The sequence below is a fragment of the Muscardinus avellanarius genome (genome assembly GCF_963383645.1).
Source record: "Muscardinus avellanarius genome assembly, chromosome: 1".
NCBI classification, from domain to species: Eukaryota; Metazoa; Chordata; class Mammalia; order Rodentia; family Gliridae; genus Muscardinus; species Muscardinus avellanarius.
The window spans coordinates 85,965,768-85,986,415 of record NC_137786.1 but is presented as its reverse complement, the minus strand read 5'-3'; the positions used below and the strand labels follow the sequence as shown (position 1 = coordinate 85,986,415).

The following is a 20,648-nucleotide window of genomic DNA, read 5'->3' as shown; positions in this document are numbered from 1 at the left end:
TGATCTGTCTTCTATCCTTTTTTTTCTGTCACCTTTATTCTTTTTAAAGTTGTGGTGTTTTCTGGATTTTGTAAGAATGCTGTTTTTAAGGCAATGGAGATCAAGGATCAGCAGGACTGGTATGTGTTGCTTCCTTCAGTTGCCATCTTCCTGGACATTATTATGTCAATTTCAATTTTTTTTTTTACATACGTAATTGACTCCTTGTAGTTTCACAAAATAATGTAGTTCAGAGTGGTAGAGATATCCATAAACACAGGGATAATATTAACTTTTATTTTATTTTTTTATTTTTTTATTTTTTACTTTTATTTTTTTGGTGGTACTGGGTTCTGGAAACCCTTCTACCTCCAGGCTATACTCCCAGATCCATTTTTATATTTTTATTTGGAAACAGTGTCTCTTAAGCCAGCCAGGGAGGCTGGCATTGAACCAGAGCAATCCTCCTGCTACCGCCTCCCAAGCGCCGGGATTACAAGTGTGTGCCGCCAGGCCTGGCTTAACTTTCATTTTCAAAGGGCCTCAGGGCTGGGCATGGTGGCACACACTTGTAATTCCAGCATTGGGGAAGCTACTAGCAAGGCCCAGGAGTGTATCTTAGGGGTATAATGCCCCTGGGTTTCATCCCTGGTACTGCAAAAAATAAATAAATAAAAATAAAAAATAAAATAAAAGGACCTCAGTATTCTTAAAATAAAAACTTTCTTCTATACAGTAGACAAATCTGTCTTTACTTAAGCAAGTGTTTCCCCATATTTTAAATTCTACTAACAATATCATTGAGTCGCTACTTTCAATTTAATTTCTAGTTACACATTTTTGGAAACACCTGTTTTGAGATAAGCTTCTGTAATTTTCTTTTGATGAAGGTTCTTAAGGCATTTGAATGGAAGTTCCCAAGCATGAAAGGTTACTTGGGTCTATAATTTGTACAGATCAAGAACAAAATGCTACTAGGTTTAATGCATTAGATTCTGATTTTTGTGACTATAAATCTAAAGAACAGATTTTTATTCTTAAGATTTAATTTTATTCACTTAATCATGTGAGTAGTAAGCACAGTTAATTGATGCTCATTGATGCTATACCTAAGTTATACTTACAAATTTTAACAAAGGTATTGAGACTAAAATCTCTCTCTTTGGATCTAAACTCTTCACATATTTATAATTATAAATTTAGTATAATTTGAAATTAAGTATGTGCATATATTGGCACTGGCTGAATTTATTCAGTTTCTGTATTGCTAAAATCATTAGTTAAGTTGTGAATTTTAAAGAAAGTTGACTCAGGCCCGTAGAGTAATCTTAAGAAACTTTTGAAGGGGTTAAAAAGTACTAGAGATAGTGTCTTCATTATTTTTTTCTCTCCTCACCACCACTCTTTTTTAGACTACCTCTTTAGTTCCACTGGTTATGTACATATTTGATAATACCAATGCCAATCTCAATATCATGTAAGGAGAAGGGGAGGGAGGGGGTTTGAGAGGGAGTAAGCTCACCAAGTGATGTGTACATGTTTGTTACTTTCACTTTTCACTGCATTAAAATGTGAGATTACAATGTACCAATAAAAATATAAAATACATGAATGAATTAATAAATAAATATACTGATAATTGAGATTATTAAAAACTTCTGTAAAGAACTACCACAAAGCCTCTAGCCCTTGTTGGATACAAGGATTTTTCTCTTCCACTGCAAGCCCTTTGAAAATGTCAATAGTATTTGAAGAGAGAGACTGCAGGAGAAATAAATTAACAAATTAAATTAAGATGAAGTAATGTAAAAGACTGTTTAAATATCTAACTCCTTTTCAAGTACTGAGCACAATGTTCCACCCAGCAAAATTGGGAGATCAAATTAGAGGGTAATTAAACATATTCTGCAGACAAAATAAAAAGCAAATTCATGGGAAAAAATGAGACAGAACATGTCCCTGTCTTGAATTTTCACAAACATATGAGACATAGTCAATTGTGGTAGAGTTCCTACCCTGTCTTTTAAGTAAAAATAAATGTGAATGTTTATGGTGAATACTAACTTTTCTGGCATACTAAAAGGATATATTAGTAATAATGGTACTGTTATTACTATTGCTATGACTACTAAGAGTGTAATTACATTTTGAAAAACCTGCGTGTTTCATCCCTTTTCTTGTATAGCAGAATTATACAAAGGAATTATACAAAGGAATAGATTATGGTATTTATAAACTTGTAAGTACAATTTTTTTATTCATTAGGGTCATAGATTTCATCAATCTTTTCTATCATAATATTTTACTATTTTTAATTTCTGGATGGATTTTGAAACTATTTTTTGTGTATTAAGACATATTTTAAAAATTTAAAACAACATTATAAAATATTATATGTAATAAAGTTAAATTATTAATTTATCACTGTTTTTTCAAATATGCTATCCCTTATCTCCAGTAACTATGAAATAATTCTTGCTAAACATTCTTTTATCTTTCTTAAATATCATTTTAAATATGCATATTTCTTTTTAGTTTCCTCTATGATATATATAACAAAATATATTGAAATAAAAAGAAAATTGCAATTAATCTTTATGAAAATTTAGCACTTGTTTTAAATGGTAAAAAAAAAATTATATATTTTTCCCTTTTATTTTTTATTGGTGTGCTGTATTCATACATCATAGTCGGATAAAAAAAAAAAAAACAACAAACTTTTGTAGACATACATGCACACATCACCCAGTTAGCACCTACCCGATCCCCACCTCGTTCCCTCCCCATCCCTCCTTCCCATCCTTGGCTTAGTGGTTGACATCTAGTATTATAGCAATTTATCCAAGATTAAAAATGATAATCTCACATAACAGTTTCATTTGTCTGATACCAAGCTTTTGATGACTTAAAGATAACATTTCAATATTTCTTTTTGCTTTCTTTCTTACCAGAGAATATTTTTTCTTTTTCTTTTTTTAGGTGAAACTATCATATATTTATTTATTTATTTTTCAGAAAAAAACCTATCCTAATATAGAATATGGACTCTAGATACCCAAAATGATCTCGAAAAAGTACAAAACGGAAGATGTATATTTTCTGATATCAAACCATATAAAGCTACAATAATTGAAACAGTGTAGTACTGTTCTAAAGGCAGATATATAAACCATTGGAGTTAAATAAAAGCCTAGAGATAAATTCTTCCATATAGTGTCAAGTTATTTTTGACAAGGTTTCCTCAAACATTTGGTGGAGGAAATAATAGTCTTTTAACTAAATATTGTTGAAAAATAATAATTACATGAAAAAGAATAAAACTGGACCCTTATCTATCCATGTACAAATATTAACTCAAAATAGTTAAAAGACCTAAATATAAATCTTAATATTATAAACTTTTAGAAGAAAATCTGGATCATAAACCTCACAATATTGAAATTGGTAGTGATTTCTTGGATATGATTTCAATGGCACAGGCAACAGAAGGGTATACAAACTCCCTAAAAAAAAAAAAAAAAATATTGTATATCCAAAGACAATGTAAACAGAGTTAAAAGTTACTGAAAGAATGGGATAAAATATTTCCAAATGCTATATCTGAAGGAATATTAATATTCCAACTAGAAATCCTAAAAATTAACAACAATAAAAATTTAGAGATAGGTAAAAGACTAACATAAATAATGAATCTCCACAGATAACCAATCTTAGTTGTCTGTTGGATGGAAACTCTTGTTTCTCTGGTTCTGGTGTGTGTTACCTATTTCTTCTTTGTAGTTAATCTCTTTGAGTATTTTCTCTAGTGCTGTTGTCGAAGACATAAATTCCTTTAGTTTCTGTTTGTCATGGAAGCTTCTTATTTACCCATCTAATTTGATAGGAAATTTTGCAGGGTAGGACAGTTTTGGCTGGAAGTTGTTTTCTTTCAGAGCTTGGAATATGTTACTCCAAGCCCTTCTGGCTCTCATGACTTGGTTTGGGAAGTCTAGAGTGATTCTAGTTGGTTTGCCTCTGAATGTCACTTGGCCCTTTTTTTTGTTGTTGTTGCCTTTAAGATTCTCTGCTTGGCTTCCACATTGGTCATTTTGACAATTATGTGGCGTGGGGATCCTCTTTTCCGATCCGGTCTAAAGGGAGTTCTATAAGTTTCCTGGACCTGTGTATCGACCTCTTGCTCTATGTTTGGAAAAGTTTCTCCTATTACTTCCTTGAAGAGATTGTTGATCCCTTTGGTTTACCTTCTTTTCTCTCCTCTATTCCAATTATTCTTAGGTTAGCTCTCTTAAAATGGGCCCATATTTCTTCAATGTCAGATTCCTCCTGCTGTCGGATTTTTTTTCTAAATTAGAAACTATGCGCTTATTTTTGGAGTGCTCATCTTCTAAGAGTGAGATTCTATTCTCCATTTGGTCTAATCGGTTGTTTGTACTTTGAATTGAGGCCTTTACTTCATTAATTGCATCCTTTATCTCTTTTTGGCTCTCTCTAAATTCTTTTTGAAACACCTCTATTATTTCTACAGTTATTTTCCTGATTTGATTTTCTAGAAATCTCTGAATTTCTGTTTTATCAGGTTCTGATGTTGTGGGGTTGTGGGCATTCATTGCTCCATTGTTATTCCTCTTTCCCATGATTTTGGAAGTTTGTGCCTTCTCTGGGTTCTTCCCTTGGGTCACTATGACTTCACTTAAGGTGCTCTGAATCTCAAGTCTGTGTTATCTCAGTCCCCACTACTCCTTTATTGGGTTGTATCGCAAAGTCTCAGACCCAGGGAGTCAATCGAGGCTGCTTTAGACCATGGGGGGGGGGGCAGGTTGGGCGTTCTCCTATGGTGTGATATCTCTGCCACCGCCACTCCCCCACTGGGTCAAGTCCCTGGGAGTGCAGTACTGGGATTTCTCCTCTAGGTGCCCCAATTAAGACTCACTGTTGTTGAGTGCACTGATGGAGCTGTAGTGGACTTGGTGAATTCGCTGCTGCTGCCAGTGGCAATATGGCGCCACTGCCCCGCCCTCGGCTGTGAGGCTGGCATATTTCTTCTCTGGTTTTTAGCTCCGCTCTGAGTCCCAGCAGGGTGTGCTGAGCCCAGCCACTGGGAGCTTTAGATGCTCCCTGCGCCAAAAAATCTGCCAAATTCCTCCCAGCTGTTCCGCAGTGGCTCACCTCAGCTCGCTGTCTGCTCCTCCTTTCTGGAGCCTGGTGGGCTGTTGAGTGTGTTGGTCTGTAGCTGTCTGGTGAACTCGCTGCTGCCGCCAGCAGTAAGGCGCTGCTGCCATGTCCTCGGGTGTGAGGCTGGTATATCTCCTCTCTGGCTCTGAGCTCTGTTCTGAGTCCCCCTCCTCTCTGGGGCCTGGTGCTGCAAGGGAAGATGGCGCCAGCGCCATTCCATGCCGCATCTCCGGCCACAGCACTGTGCTTGTTTTGGTGTCTCTGGTGTCTTGTTTTTCCAGCCCTCTTTTTCTCTGTCCCTTGTAATTACATTTTTTGTTTCTCTGCTGATGGTGTTTTCTGGCTATGAAAGGTGCTGAATTTGTGGTAATAGAGATTGGTTGTTAGCGGAGCTCGTAAGCCCCATTTTTCTTCATCGCCATCTTCCCGGAAGTCCACATTTTCAAGTATAAATTGAGAATTTCTTATCCCAAATTTTTAGGACCAAAAGTGATTTGGACTGGATAGTTATATAGTTGAGAATTATTATTATTATTTTTCTTTTTTTGCAGGTCTGGAGATGAAGCCTATGGGCATTCTACCTTGAAGCTACAACCCCTGCACTTTTTTTTTTCTTCTACATTTATTTTAATTTTTTATTGGTGCATTGTAGTCATACATTTTAATAGGACAAAAGACTTGTGTAGACATACATGTACACATCACCCAACTAGCCTTTAGCAATTCCCACCCCATTCCCTTTCTGTCACTTTTTCCCATGCTTGGCTTACTGATTGACTTTGATATGTTTGTTTAAGTACATCATTTGCTTTAGAGAGTTTCCTTCTTCCTCCCACTCCCATCCCCTCAGTTAGGTTGCCTTATTTGGTCTTCTATAGGATCTCCTTCTTCATCTAAATAAGTTTTCAGGCCGGGCATGGTGGCAAACACTTTTAATCACAGAATTTGGGAGGCAGAGACAGGAGGTTGACAATTTGAGGACAGTCTCAGCTACTTAACGAGGTCCTTTGCAACTCAGTGAGATCTTGTTTCAAAATAAAGCATAAAAATAGGGCCAGTAGTGTAGCTTGAAGGTATAATGCTTCTAGATTCCATCCCAAGTATCACAAAATAAAAAGAAAAAAGGAAAGAAGGAAAGAAAGAAAGAAAGAAAGAAAGAAAGAAAGAAAGAAAGAAAGAAGAATTTTTTCACAAGACAAACTTTCTGGCTGTGGAATTTTTCACTTATGTTGTTATAATAATGTTCAAAAATTAAGATTTAGGAGCATTTTGCATTCAAGACTTTAAATTAGGAATGCTCAACCTATGCATCCATGAGAAATTATGAAGATTTTAATCTATTGCAAAATTTGTTTTGTAACATTGTAAATAACCTTGTCATATCAACAGACAACTGTGATTCTCACTTTAATGTTTATTTGAATTGTTTACAACTACCAATATTTAAAATTTTTACAAAGATGACACTTTTAATTCATTTAAATTAATACACATATTTATACTTAGGCAAAATGATAAAATTGATGCTTTACCTACATTAAGAAACCTTAGTAATCATGACTAAATATTGGTTTATTTTTATGTTTTTCAAGAGCTATAAAGTTATTATTGTAGGGAATCATACCATATGTCCTCTTTTTTTGACAGCCTTCTAACTTTTAGAAGAAATATTAGGCCATATAAGAAAAATTATAGAGTAATTTTTAGATAATTTGTAGACAGTCTGAAAAGAGAAAGAGACTTAGTCTCTGAAGTCAAGGAAAAGCAGATTTGGGTGCTTGTGTGCCATTGAGTGTTATCAGACTCTCTCAATCTAGACCCCTTCAAATCTCATTATTTCAATTCTTCATTAAGAAGATACTGAAACCTTTCTTCCTCTTAGGTTAAAATAGGTAACAGATATAGAATGTCAAAAGCCCTGTTCAGAGCAATGTAAACATTTCTTTCCCCTAACCAAATATGTAAGCAGTGAATATTTTCTTGAGCTAGGCCAGGTCTGTTACTCATACCTTGTTTTGGTAAATCTGAAATGCTCTGGATAGGCATAATAGAGGCATTATTTTTTTTAACAAAATTCTTATTTTATTCTCTAAACTGAAGCATTTTAATTTTGCTTAATTTACTTTTTCTTATACACACAGAAAAGAAATATCAAAACAATAGCATCAGAAATAACAAAATGAATTCAAATTGTAAATTCAGTCTCAGATGTAAGTGTGGCCACATCATGCAGTTTTAGAAGTTCTAATGAAGTGTCCTTGGGATACTTTTGCACCAAGATTTTAAGTCTTTATTAAAATCATAACTGTGCAGATGATTTTATTATGAAAACATTTCATCCCTTGTACCACCTTTATTATAACTAGTAGCTAATGTTAATGAGAAATCATCATATGATAATTGCTATTTTATATTACTCCATTTAATCACAACAGCCCTATGAGATAATTATATTATTATCATTCTAAAATGCAAAGACCAAGAATTAGAGTGTTTAAACAAGTGATAGTGTCAGAATTTTAATTTAGAATTTTTTATCCACTAGTCATTATACTGTTACATTCTTAATATAATTAAATTTTGGAGTTATGTATATAAAAGTTTTTAACTTTGAAAAAAGCAGTTAAATTTATCAGAAGAAGCTAAATTTTCTTTGCTTTTACTTAATTTTTTAGAAAGTGTTCTAGCTGGGTGTGGTGGTGCATGCATGTAATCTCAGCAATTGGAAGTCTGAGACAGGAGGATCATGGTTTCAGGACAGACTCAGCTACTTAGTGAGGTCCTTTGCAACTCAGTGAGATCCTGTTTCAAATAAAAAATAAAACATAGGGCTGAGGGTGTAGCTTGCAGTTATAATGCCCTGGGTTTCATTCCCAGTACCACAAAAAAAGTGTTTTAAAATAAATGTATAGAAGGTACACATTTTCAGAAAATAATTAAATTGAAGGTAACTTACTAAATAAAGTAAAACATAGCATGGTTGTTGAAAATAATTCCATTTCTTAAGTAAATAACTTTTTAAAGATATGAAAATAGAAACTAGATTTAGCATCAAATAGCATTTCCTCATGTTTCTATTCTGTTCTCCTAGACAGATATCTAAATAACAGCTGCTATTGAAACAACATTCCAAAGCTATAAGATAACAAATATACCACATTGTAACTATATATAGTTTAAAAAATTAATATAATGCCACATGTGAAGGCACAAAACTATAATATACTTATTCTAAGTACTATCCCAATACTTAGAAAACTGAGACAATAGAATTTTAGGTTTAGGGCTAGCCTCATCAACTTAGTAAGTCTCTTGGCAACTTGGCAAGACCCTATTTAAAAAAATAGGCTGAGGGAGTAGCTCAGAGGTATGATGCTCCTGAGTGCAATCCTCAGTAACACACACATACACACACACACACACACACACACACACACACACACACACTCACACAAACACACACAATCTATATTACTTATTTTTGTTAATGATTTTAGTATTGTTGGTAAGTCTTTCTTTAGAAACTATATTTTATACATTTTTTCCTAGGAACAACTTGAAAATATAACTGTGTTGATTAATTTTCTGAGAAACAGGGATCAAAGTGAGTCAGGAGTCTAGCTATGTCCTTGAAGATGACTCTTGGCTAAAAACATAGGGAAAAGATAGAATAAAACTTTCTTTACAGGGCCTCTCTGAGGTAAACAAAGCAGGATCTTTTCCAGAAGCTAAAACCACAAGATAAAGGCAGTTAATTGCAGAAAGATAGCATCACTCAATCCCAAACACATGAAGCCCAAGATGGCACTGCCCAATACTTGCTCTGTGGAGCCCAAGAGAGTGTCACACAGTCCTGACTATGTGAAGACTAATACAAGAAATATAGGTAAGGAAGCAGAAATGAAACCTGACCTGAGCCCCCATATTGGTATCCCTACCTGTTCTTGATCCAATCAAAACCCATATTATAGGAGCTATATATTCCATATAATGATGTCATTCAGAGCTCAGATCCAGAACTTTGCTCACTGAGCCTCAATGGTTAATAAAGAAACCTGCTTTATTCTACTTTGGCCTCTATTTCTTTTTCCCTGGGGACTAAGTCTCTTACAATATTTTGTTGAGCCAGCCAGAAGGCATTTACCATAGCCAATTTGCGTAGGCCAATGGCTGGCTGAAATACCTTCTTGAAAGGGATATCTGGGCACGGACAATGTGAGTGTTGTCTGTTATCTGTTCTAGGCATGCTGGCACTAGTCTGGACTCTCTAGGCAGGAATGTAAAAGAAACAGAGCAAACCCACTCTCCGAGGCTTTATGATTAGAAATTTTAGAATGACTTACACAGGTAATTATACATTCAAGCTAGTTTCAGAAAATGTACATACTTTTTGTTAGTTGGAATGGTCAGCATTCAGAAAAGATTGGCCATCAGAGGGCTCATTAGACCTGGACACCACCTGATGCAATTAAGATTGAGTCAAAGCCAGGTGTGGTGGCGCATGCTTGTAATCCCAGCATTTGGGAGGCCGAGACCTGGAGGATCTCGGTTCGCGAACAGCCTCAGCTACTTAGTGAGGCCTTCTGCAACTCAGTGAGACCCGGTTTCAAAATAAAGAAAAAATAGGGCAGGGGGTGTAGCTCGGAGGTCAAATTCCCCTGGGTTCCATCCCCAGACCTGGAAAAAAAAAAAAAATTGAGTCAAAAGCAGTCCAGAACATCTGGATTACTTTACTTTCATAAACACCTGGCCTCAACAAGAGTCCTTTTTTATGGTTAAGAGTTCCAAACTCCCTGATCTTACTTGCCAAGGAAAAGGAAGCTAATGACCAGGCAGGAAAGCAAAGGTAATGCCCAGGTAAAACCCAGATGCCATTCTTGATGGAAAGTCCCTTAGGGGAATCATGCCTGCTGCTACTGTGTATACCACAGCCTGTGGAACCACAGGCTGAAATGACATCTCAGTACCTCCTCCCCAATTAATGCCTCCTTGCTCCTCTGTCTAGCTCTCAAAAAGGCAGAAGCCCCAAGTCCACCATCTTCTTGTGCCAATACCACAACATTGTCTTATTGGGCCACAGATGAGTTTTTTCCTCATCTACTACCTTCATTATACCTACTTTTGACTATGCCTATAGGCCATTCCTGGAATTTGAGATCTTCCAACTGACTTCATTTCCATCTGCTGTCCAGATTCTTCTAAGGCAGGTTCAAAGTCCCCCCACTATGAATAAACATAGACAGATACACTCCAGTCAGCCAACATTTGTGTACCCACCTTTTACTGCTACTAGCCTTCTCCATTGGAAACTCCAGACTCCTCTTATACTAAAAAGCTGCAGACCCTAGCAGACTTTCTCCAAACTATTTTTCCAAATATACAATCCTACTTGGCTTGATTGTCATCAGCTTTTTATGACTCGTTCCAGTACTAAAGAAAGGTACATATTCTGGAATCAGCAACTTGCTAGGCTGAATATAATGCCCCAGCTAAATCCCTACACTCTCAGGCCTATGTTCAACAAAGCCTCCCAACAACAGATCCCCAATAGGATCCAAATAATGAATCCAAATGATGGCATGGCAAAACTGGAACTGTATGGAGAAGCTTTACTCCAGAGACTTTGAAAGGGGCACTCCGAGGCCACAAACTGCCCATGTCAGACAGATCCTAAAAAGCCCAATGTGTATCCCAGCACTTTTTTATAAGTGGCTGTGCAAGCTTTATTTGAATCCCCCCAAAACTGAAGCATCTTAAAAAAGAGTTAATATCACCTTTGCTAGTCAGAGCACTAGTGACATCCATTGCAAGCCACAACATTTGGAAGGAATTGCAGGCATGAATGCTTCCCAACTTCTTGAAGTAGAAAACAAGGTCTTCCTCTACTAAGACATTAAGAGAAATGGGAAGCTGATCAGAAAAATGAGACAAAAAGCTGACCTCATTTGCAGTAGCATGCTCCATGGTGAGCTTAAAAGTAAACAACTGGACAGGGGCCTGCTTAGTCCCAGGGCCAAGGTCCACCCCAAAGAAAGAGAGCTCTTCAATGGAACCAATGTGTGTTCCAAAAAGAACTTGTGCACTGAAAAAAAAAAAAAAAAAAGAATTATCCAGAAAAAGTAGAAGGCACCATCAGGAGTCATCAGCCTCCTCCCTAGCCCCTCTAAGAACAGTCTGGATGATTTATTTGTTGGATGACTAAGGGGATCAGGCCCCAAAGCCCCTGAGGGGCTCATAGTCTGAATGACAGTGGTAGGGGCACAACCTCTAATTTCTCATTGGCACTGGGGCTGAACACTTGGTGGCCACCAGTTCAATACACCCCCACCAACCAACATGTTGACATAATTAGAGAAAACAGAAAAGTCTCCCAGAAAAAAGTTTTCATCCTCTGCCAATGCACCTTAGGAGGAAAAGTCACTCACCAATTTCTATATATGCCAAACTGTCAAATTCTGCTTCTGAGAAGGGTCCTCCTCAGCAAACTCAAAACAACCACCACCTTCTCAGAGAAAGGCAAATTAAAGTTGTCAGTGTCTTCTCAGCTCTTTTGCTTTCTGTAAGTGCATAGTAAGAAAGACGGAGACTGAAGGACAAAAAAGGGGGGACATTGTCAGATGCGTTAGGTTCTTACTTCAGAACCTACCACCCATAACTAAGTCTCCTGAAAGGCCCTGTTCTGACCAGTTAAGCTACCATCCCCCTCTGACCGCACCTGGTCACTTACTTGGGAGGCCTGCCTCCTCCTGGTGCCCTTGGCCAATCAGTGAAAGGGACATTCCCTGCTCACCCTGAGCCAATTACCTGGCCTGGCCATATGACCCCCTCCCATGGGACTCTAGCCAATTAGTTCAAAGAGCATTTCTCCTAGCCTATTAGCCCCCAATCCATAACCCCAAACCTCTATATAACACTAATCCCAGCACGTGTTCTCTCTCTTCCTGAATTCTTCTATTCTGATTTCTCTGCCCCCCCCTTTCTTCCTTTCATAATGGTGCCTCCAATACCGAGCCCCTTTGGCTGGGGTCCATCCTTTCCAACACTCCTCAGCGGCACTCAACATAGATCTCTGATTGGCAAGTTTCCCCACCCTCCTGGGCTCCTAAACTTGGGATTGGGCACTGATTGTCCCCACAACTCACTCAAGGATCTCCATGGGGAGGAATGCACCCCACTTAGACCTTCAAGGTCACAGTGGTCTTTGTTTCTTCTCAGAAATTCAGCCTCAGTAGTGGAAGTGCTCTCCCTTTCCCTCCCGTCTGATCGTGGGTCTCTCCCTCCCTTGCACTCCACCAGGGGGGAAAAATCCCAGCACCAGGTAACCCACAATCTCCTATCTCTTGTGACTCTCTCAGCTTCCTGAACTCTGACGATCGGAGGATTCAGTGAGTGAATACCGGATTGTGTTTAGCTAGAGAAGCTTCTCCAGCTATTCCACCGCTGAACCCTCCCCCTCATGGGTGGTCTTCTTCTATTCCCCCAATTTTATGGTAACGTGTCTTTTAAATGTCCTTAATCCACCTGATATATAAAACTGTTCTGTCACCTGCAAGCCAACTTAAAAGACCTGGTGGAACTGACCTTCTGGGTCTTCAAGCTGAGACTTATGACACAATCTGGAAATAAAGGACTAAAGTAAAACCACCAATATTTTGGCCCTAGTCCTCCACAAGGAAAACTATATTTTTGTTTCATTCTTATTTGGCAAGGGGGAGTAAATTTCCAATTTCTCATGGAAACCTCAGCTAGTCAAGTGTGGTGGTGCACATCAGTTGATAGACATCTTGGCTGTTTCCATAGTTTGGCAGTGAAAATAGATGAAACCAAAACGAATTCCTGTCTTGATATGGCTTATCATCTAGTGAGTAGAATAAACAGAACAAAAGCAATTGATAGTATTCTAAGTAAAATATATAATATATTAATATTATGTTAATAATACATGGTTATTATTGACATGGAGAAAAAAATCAAACAAACATTGAGTTTTTACGATATTATATGGTGTGGTCAAAAAGCATCTCCAAGGGGGAATTGTATTTTGGTTTCATCTATTTTCACTGCTTTCTCCCTAGCAACGAGAAGGGTATGTGGTGTACCAAAATTATTTAGTCTATTAGGTAAAATTGTGAACCAATTATATTTTCCTACATGTTCATTATGTAAAACATAACATGAGCTGGTGAGGATATGGAGAAGTAGAAACTCTAAAACATTGTTGGTGGGATTGAAAATTAGTGCACCACTTTGGAGAAGAGTATGGAGAATCCTCAGAGGAATGGAAAAAAAATACCATTTGATCCAGCAATACCACTTCTGGGTATCTACCCAAAAGAAAGGAAATCAAACTACCAAACTAATGCATGTGTATCTATGTTCATAGCTCCACAATTCACCACAGCCAAACTATGGAAACAGCCAAGATGTCCATTAACAGATGAATGGATTAAAATACTGTAGGATATGTACACAATGGAATTTTACTCAGCCATAAAAAAAACACAATTACATCATTTTCAGGGAAATAGATGGAACTGGAGGACATTATGCTAAGAGAGATTAGTCAGTCACAAAAAATAAGAAAATGTATGCTTTCCCTAATATGGGAAAGCTAAGGAGAAATGGGTCATAGAAGAAATTTTAGATGAAAAAGAAAATCCTATAGAGGAACAAATGAGACAACCTAACTGAGGGGACAGGATGGGGAAAGAAGAAAACTCTAAAGCACACTATATAGTTAAGCATATCGAAGTTAACCACTAAGCCAAGGATGGGAAGGCGGGATGGGGAAGGAATGGGATGGTGATTGGGTAGGGGGTAACTGGTGAAGTGTGTATGTATGTGTATACAAGTTTTTTTTTTATCCCATTATGATGTATGAATACAATGCACCAGTAAAAAATTACAAAAATAAATAAATAATAACCCTCCAAAAAACTGAGTTGAAAGTCTACTGTTATGAGAAAAATATCTTTACTTTTAAGCTGTCTTAAAATCTTGCAAGTATAAAAATTGTATTGAGTTGATCGACTGTTATTGGTAATATATCCAAAAAGATATCAAATATTGAAATTGAAGAAATTCTTAGAATAGATAAAGACATAGCATCTCTTTTTTAGGCAAATATAAAAGAAGAGTTAAAACTATCGCAATCACAATATATAGGATGATGAAATCAACATTATAAAATTTTTATTTAATTATTTATTTATATACTGTGCTGGGGATTGTTTTTAATAAAATTTAATAAATTTTAATAAAATTTAATAAATTGGTGCATTGTAGTCATACATCTTAATTGGATTAAAAAAAAAAAACTTGTGGAGATATACACGCATACATCACCCAATCAGCCCTTACACAATCCTTACATTCCTTTCTTACTCCTTCCCATGCTTGGTTTCCTGATTGAGTGTGATATGTTTAAGTACATCATGTGCTTTAAAGAGTTTCCCTCTTCCCTCCTCCCATTCCCTCATATAATTCACCTTAATTGCTCCTCTATAGAATCTCCTTCTTCATCTAGAATTCCTCTTGTTCCCATTTCTCTCTAGGTTTTGCACATTAGGAAAAGCATCTGATTTTTTTTTTTGGTGACATTTCACTGTAAATGCCATAATTTTGTTCTCCCTTATGACTGGGCAAAATTCCATTATGTTTACATCCCACTGTTTTGTAATCTACTCATTTGTTGATGGACATCTAGGCTGGTTCCACATTTTGACAATGGTGAACTGTGCAGCTATAAACATGGTTACTCATGCATTAGTTTGGGGCCTGATCCACATCAAAGAGCTAGTGGGTCCTTCCAACTATGTGGTCAGGAAGCACTAGAAGCTGCCACTGCCTCACCTCATCTCTCAGCAGATTCCCAGATCCAAGTGACCTCTATTTAAAAAAAAAATGGTTGTGAGTGGATTATCTTGTCAGAGTTACCTTCTGGCTTTCAGGATTTCAGTAAGTGGAAATAAGTGTGGAAATCATAAGAATGATTTTCAAGGAAGAACAAAACTGTAATTGATTGGGTGTAGAGAAACAGAATCTCTAATACTTGTTGGTGGGATTGCAAGTTTGGAAAACAGTATGGAAGATCCTCAGAAGAAGGAAAGATAATTTATTATATGATCCAGGAATACCACCTCTGGGTGTGTACCAAAAAGAATTAAAACATCATGAATTTTTAAAAGATTAGAACACAAAACCACAGTTTTTACAATGAACATAAGCAGAATGAAATTTTTTCTTATCTGCAACATATATAACAAAATTCCTATTACCCTTTGCAAAAGATTTCTGTAAAAATATTGTGCACAGCAATAATAGGCAAAATATTTTAGGTAAAATGATTTATGTAAAAAAGAATTTAAGATTATCTATTGATCTACAAAAATATTGACTTTTACTAATAACCAAAATTAGTTTAAATATTTCTATCACAATGACAATAAATAAAAGTGCCATGTTAAGTTTCTATAAAGAGATTGATCAGTTAAACATACCCCTGATAAAACAGTTTAACATGTTCCAGGTATGAAAGCATTGCCAGAGTTTCTAAAATACACTGAAGAAAAATAACTCATTTAGTGCAGGCAGGCTATAGGATACAATGTGAATTTGTTTACAAATGAAGATACCATTGAAACTGCAAATGTCAAATGAAAAACTGTCTATTTTTTAAAGATACTAAAGCTTTTGTTTGAGAGTTTATGAAGCTGGCAGAAGCATGGTATTTTTTTCGTTGGTGCCCACATGGCTCTAGGTGGCAGACCATGATGTTATAGACTAGCATGGTGACTATGAACATCAAAGAGTTGAGAACCATTTTGGGAGCCAAATTTTTAGAACTTGCTGTTGGAGTAGCTGTAAAGAAAGAGAGGGGATGAAAGAGAATGAACCAGCATGTGTTCAAAAGAATGTTCCAGAAATGACAGAGATGAAGTTTGAGCCTTTCTCTGGATCAATGTTCCATGTACTTTCACATTGGTTGATGTTCAGGGAGAGAAAGAAACCTTCATTTCAGTGTTCTATCTCCACACAGTTTCTTTCAGGTGCACAAAAATGGCTCTTGCAATGTGTTCTCATGGGCACAAACTTCCATGTAAGGTTTAAAAGACAATTTGTCCACAGCTTTGGCAGCTTTGGTCCACTATTTTTTTCACAGACTCTTTATCTTTCTCAATCCTATATACACTGGGTAAGACCAACACAACCTTTACATTTCCCTCGGCTTGACTCTTAGTCCCTGAAGTCCTTTTCCTTATAGCATTTGTTTTAGAAAACATGTCACTGTAAATTATTTTCCAATTTATTTGAGATACTAATCATTTAAACCCCTCTTACCAGTTTTATAATGCAGGAATGTCTTTCTCAAGGACCTAGAAAACATTCTTTTAAAATGTAGTTGTCAAAGGAAATAGAATGAGTCCAGTTAGTAAATATAGATGGCCTATAATCTCTTCCAACTCATCTCTTAATACCTCTCTGTCTGACCTATGTTTCAGCTCAGTTGAATTCACACTACATCAGACTATATTTTTTGATGTCTTTTTTTTTTTATTCCAGTGTCCTTAAATGAGTCTTTCTTGCCTGTTTTGCTGTGTGTGTGTGTGTGTGTGTGTGTGTGTGTGTGTGTGTGTGTAACATGTCCAGACCTATTTCATATTTTATTTGGAAAAAAGGTTTCACTAAGTTTCAGAGAGCCTCACAAAGTAGCTGAAGCTGAATTTGAACCTGCATGATCCTCCTGTCTCTGTCTCTCAAGTGCGGGGATTACAAGCATGCGCCACCATGCCCAGCTGAAAAATATTTTTAAATAAAAAAGTCTTCATTAACCACGATAGAAGACAGACTTAATTGTATTTTTATTTCTCTAGAAACAATGATATTACAAAAATGACATTATATGACTTTGCAAAACTAAAAACATCCACATGTAAGAAAAATTTTTTATAAAGGTAGGCAAAAGAGATATTTGATAAAATTTGTTTCTGGATTTGTACTTGTAGAGAATGTGTAATTTTCTAAAAATTGCTATTTGTTGTGTCTTCTGCAGTCACTTTTAGACTTTAACAATTGTAATTTTGCTTTCTTTTTCTTTCAGAGGACATATCAAATTTTCTAAACTTTCAAACCTGGTTAAACCTAAAACAGGCTGTCTTAGTATCTCAGAAAGCAATTTTGTAAACACATTTCCTTAGGGAAATGGGTGGTTTATAAAAAGGCAATAAAGACATTTTTGAGGTCTCAATAGAATATAATGTTAAATTTTATCTAATGGAACTAGGCAGAGAATAAAAATTGTTTCAGGATCACTGAAAACAGGTCTAAGGAGTGACAGATGAGGGCTAGTCTCTGACATCAGATTCTTTCTACCTGAACTGTGCATCATGATGTAAGGAGAGACTGACATAGAAGATGAGGACTTGAAGGCTGGACTTCTATCTGAGTCAATAAGGAGAGCTTGTGAGGATGGGGGATTATAACCAACACAATGTGTTATAGTTTGAAAGCCATCTCAAAAGCCCATATATGTAAAGCATGCCCCAGTGAAGCAAAGTGCAGAGGTGGGCCTGGCTGGAGGGAATGGTTCACTGCAGGCATGGCCTGGAGGATCATATCTGTCCCTGGCTTCCTCCTCTCACCATCTACTTCTGGCTGTCATGAGTTGATTATCTTTTTTTTCCACTGTGTCTGATTGCCAGGATGTTTCCGCATTGGAGCCAGCCAACTAGATTAAACCTCTGGAACTGGGAGCCAAATAAACCTTTTCTTCTCTAAGTTGTTCTTAGATATTTTGGTCACAGCATTAGAAAAATGTATTAAAACACAATGTGTAAAAAATGATAGTTTTGGGGTTCTTTCTAAGATTTCATGCTGGCACTTGATATTACAATATTACATGCAACTTTTTCTTTGTAGTTTATTGGAAAAGACAGACCCAATTAAAATACAAATAAATGAATATTTCACAATAGTTTAGTCTGGTAAGGAAAGTAGTTCAAGATAGTCAAAGCTATAAAAATATTTTGTATTAGAAAAAGCATACAAACAAAAATATTACCATCATGCACTATATCTAGCTTGCAAATGAAATTATTTCCTTGCTTGGATATTTTTTTGTGACTCATTTTATTTTCATTCTGAGAGAGTTTAAGGTGTTGTGGGCCTCAAAGCTAATGTAATTCTGGACATTAATTGACCATCAGTCTGTTTGGTCATGAGGAAAATCAACACATTATAATACATTAATAATGATCATAGCAAGAGGAAGAAGATGGGGAGAATATTAAATAATTCTAAGAAAACTCATTTTAATTATATTTAAAGAAAATTGAATTTTCATAAGTTTAATTGTTTATAGGTCTGTGTAGATTTTGTTTCCTCTGTACCGGATAGCATGGTGGCAAGAAGAAAAAAAAAAAAAACAGCTGCTCTTTATTTTTATTATAAATAAAACTTGAAAACAAATATGACTCACCTCATGTGTTGCTTCATATTATAAGTACAAAAGGTTTCTTTGTTCATTAAATAGACATTTGCATATGTAAACTTTGATAATTGAAATTTCTTTTGCATATTATTAGTTTTTTGAGGTACTAGAAATGGAACCCAGGGGTATTCTACCTCTGAACTAAACCCCCAGACCAGTCTTTATTTTTTGTTCTTTATTTTGAAACAAAATTTCACTAAGTTGCAGAAGGCCTACTAGGTAGTTAGGGCTGTCCTGGAACCATGATCATCCTATCTCAGGTTCACAAATACTGGGATTATAAGCATGTGCCACAGCACCAGGCTGCATATTATTTTGACAAAGAAATGTACTTTAAAAAGTAGCAAGAAAAACCTGAAAATAAACACTTTAATTTAGGGAGAGATACTTATTTATTTATTTTTATTAGAGCTAGTTTTCCTACTTGATTTTCTTTAGTTGGATAAAGTCTTGTCTTATCCATATGTTATCCCAAATAAATATCAAATTTCTAGATAATAATTGCATTATTTGGGCCTCTTTTAAAATTCTGTATTTCATACAGAATACAACAAACATAACAAATTTCTAAGTTTACCATCAGTATATAAATAAATGTTTATGTAAAAACCTGGAGAGTTGTTGGTGAGTTTATATCTATTAATATCTATTTATCCATATCTATATCCTCAGTTTTAAGTCACTATACCAAAACACTAGAGATGCCAGGGAAGAATTATGAAGAAAAATATCAGGTACTGTTCAAGACAAAGTAGCTTTTCTGTTTTCATTAATTTCATTTCTTTTTAATTTTTTACTTTTTATAAAGGCATGGATATAGAAATTGTTATGTGTTGAATTAACAAAATATGCTGTTATAGTAACCCTCAGTATCTCAGAATGACTTAGTTGGAAAGAGAAGCCTTACAGATATTAGTTAAGATGTAGTTAGTTATATTGTAGTAAGATAGGTTCCTAGCCCGATATTTTTTCAGATTTTTAAACTTGTTAATTGTGGGTTAATACATTTCTGTTTCTTCCAATGACTCAAATTATAATATTTTGTAAAGCATTTTATTATGTTTTGTTAAAAGAAAAACAAATTTTGGTACAGGGAAGTAGGCTGCTAATATAACAAAACCCAGAAAATGTTGTGAACTTAAATTAATGGGAAGTGGTTTGAATAATTTTAGATGAATGATAGAAACTTTGGTTTGCTTTGGAGAGTCTGCTACTTTAACTATGAATGATAAAGATAATCTTGCTGAGGGATCAGATGGGAATCAAGAATATATTATTGGAAACTAGAGGAAAGTTTATTTTTATATAGAGGAACAAAGAACTTATAAGTAATGAACTTGGATATATAGCTGAAAGACTTTCCAAGAAAAATGATGAAGACAGATTATTTTGCTGCTTATAGTAAAATAAAAAGACATATTGAAAGAAATTGCTAAATAAACAATCAAAGCACTAGATAATTGAAAAAATTCTCAGCCTACCTAGTTAATATAGTATGGAAACACTGCCAACAGTGGAACTGTATACCATTGCTAAATATGTGTTTGTTACAGATTCAGTCTATCACTGCACAGAAGTTAAAATAGTGATGTGACTATCTATGAAAGAGCTCTGGAGAATTTTGTTGTCTGATGCCTTAGTCTCCAATAAATTGGAAGCTAACAAATACTTTGAGAATGTTATATCACAAAAACACTGCACACTTGGACTTCAGGGAGCCAAAGATGAGATTAAATGAAGGAAGAATAAGTCCAAGGCAAAGCAAGCAATGTGGAGAAATGTGCTGTGCAACATTTCAGTTTCTCGGAAATGGGGCTGCTGCTCAGAGCCAAAGGGCAAGTTCACTTCTGTAGACCAGAGGAAAGAGATACTACTACAAGTAATTATTCTTAAAACAAGAAACTTAATGGATTTTCTCTGCTCTGTTGCCCATTTGCTTTAGACTATGTTCACTTCTACTTTTTTAATTTTTTCTTGGTGCATTGTAATCATATATATTAATGGAGGA

At 35.8% G+C, this 20,648-nt stretch overlaps 1 pseudogene across 1 annotated transcript in view; it reads right to left on the bottom strand.

Annotated features, from left to right (window-relative positions):
* The window catches only part of LOC308271602 (glomulin-like), a 112,818-nt pseudogene that overhangs the window by 12,798 nt on the left and 79,372 nt on the right, over positions 1-20,648 (bottom strand). Inside the window, exons 3-4 of the transcript in view lie at positions 11,092-11,233; positions 9,296-9,418 (exon numbers count right to left, since the gene is read on the bottom strand). The product of the transcript in view is annotated as a glomulin-like (transcript). The remainder of the gene's footprint in view (positions 1-9,295; positions 9,419-11,091; positions 11,234-20,648) is intronic.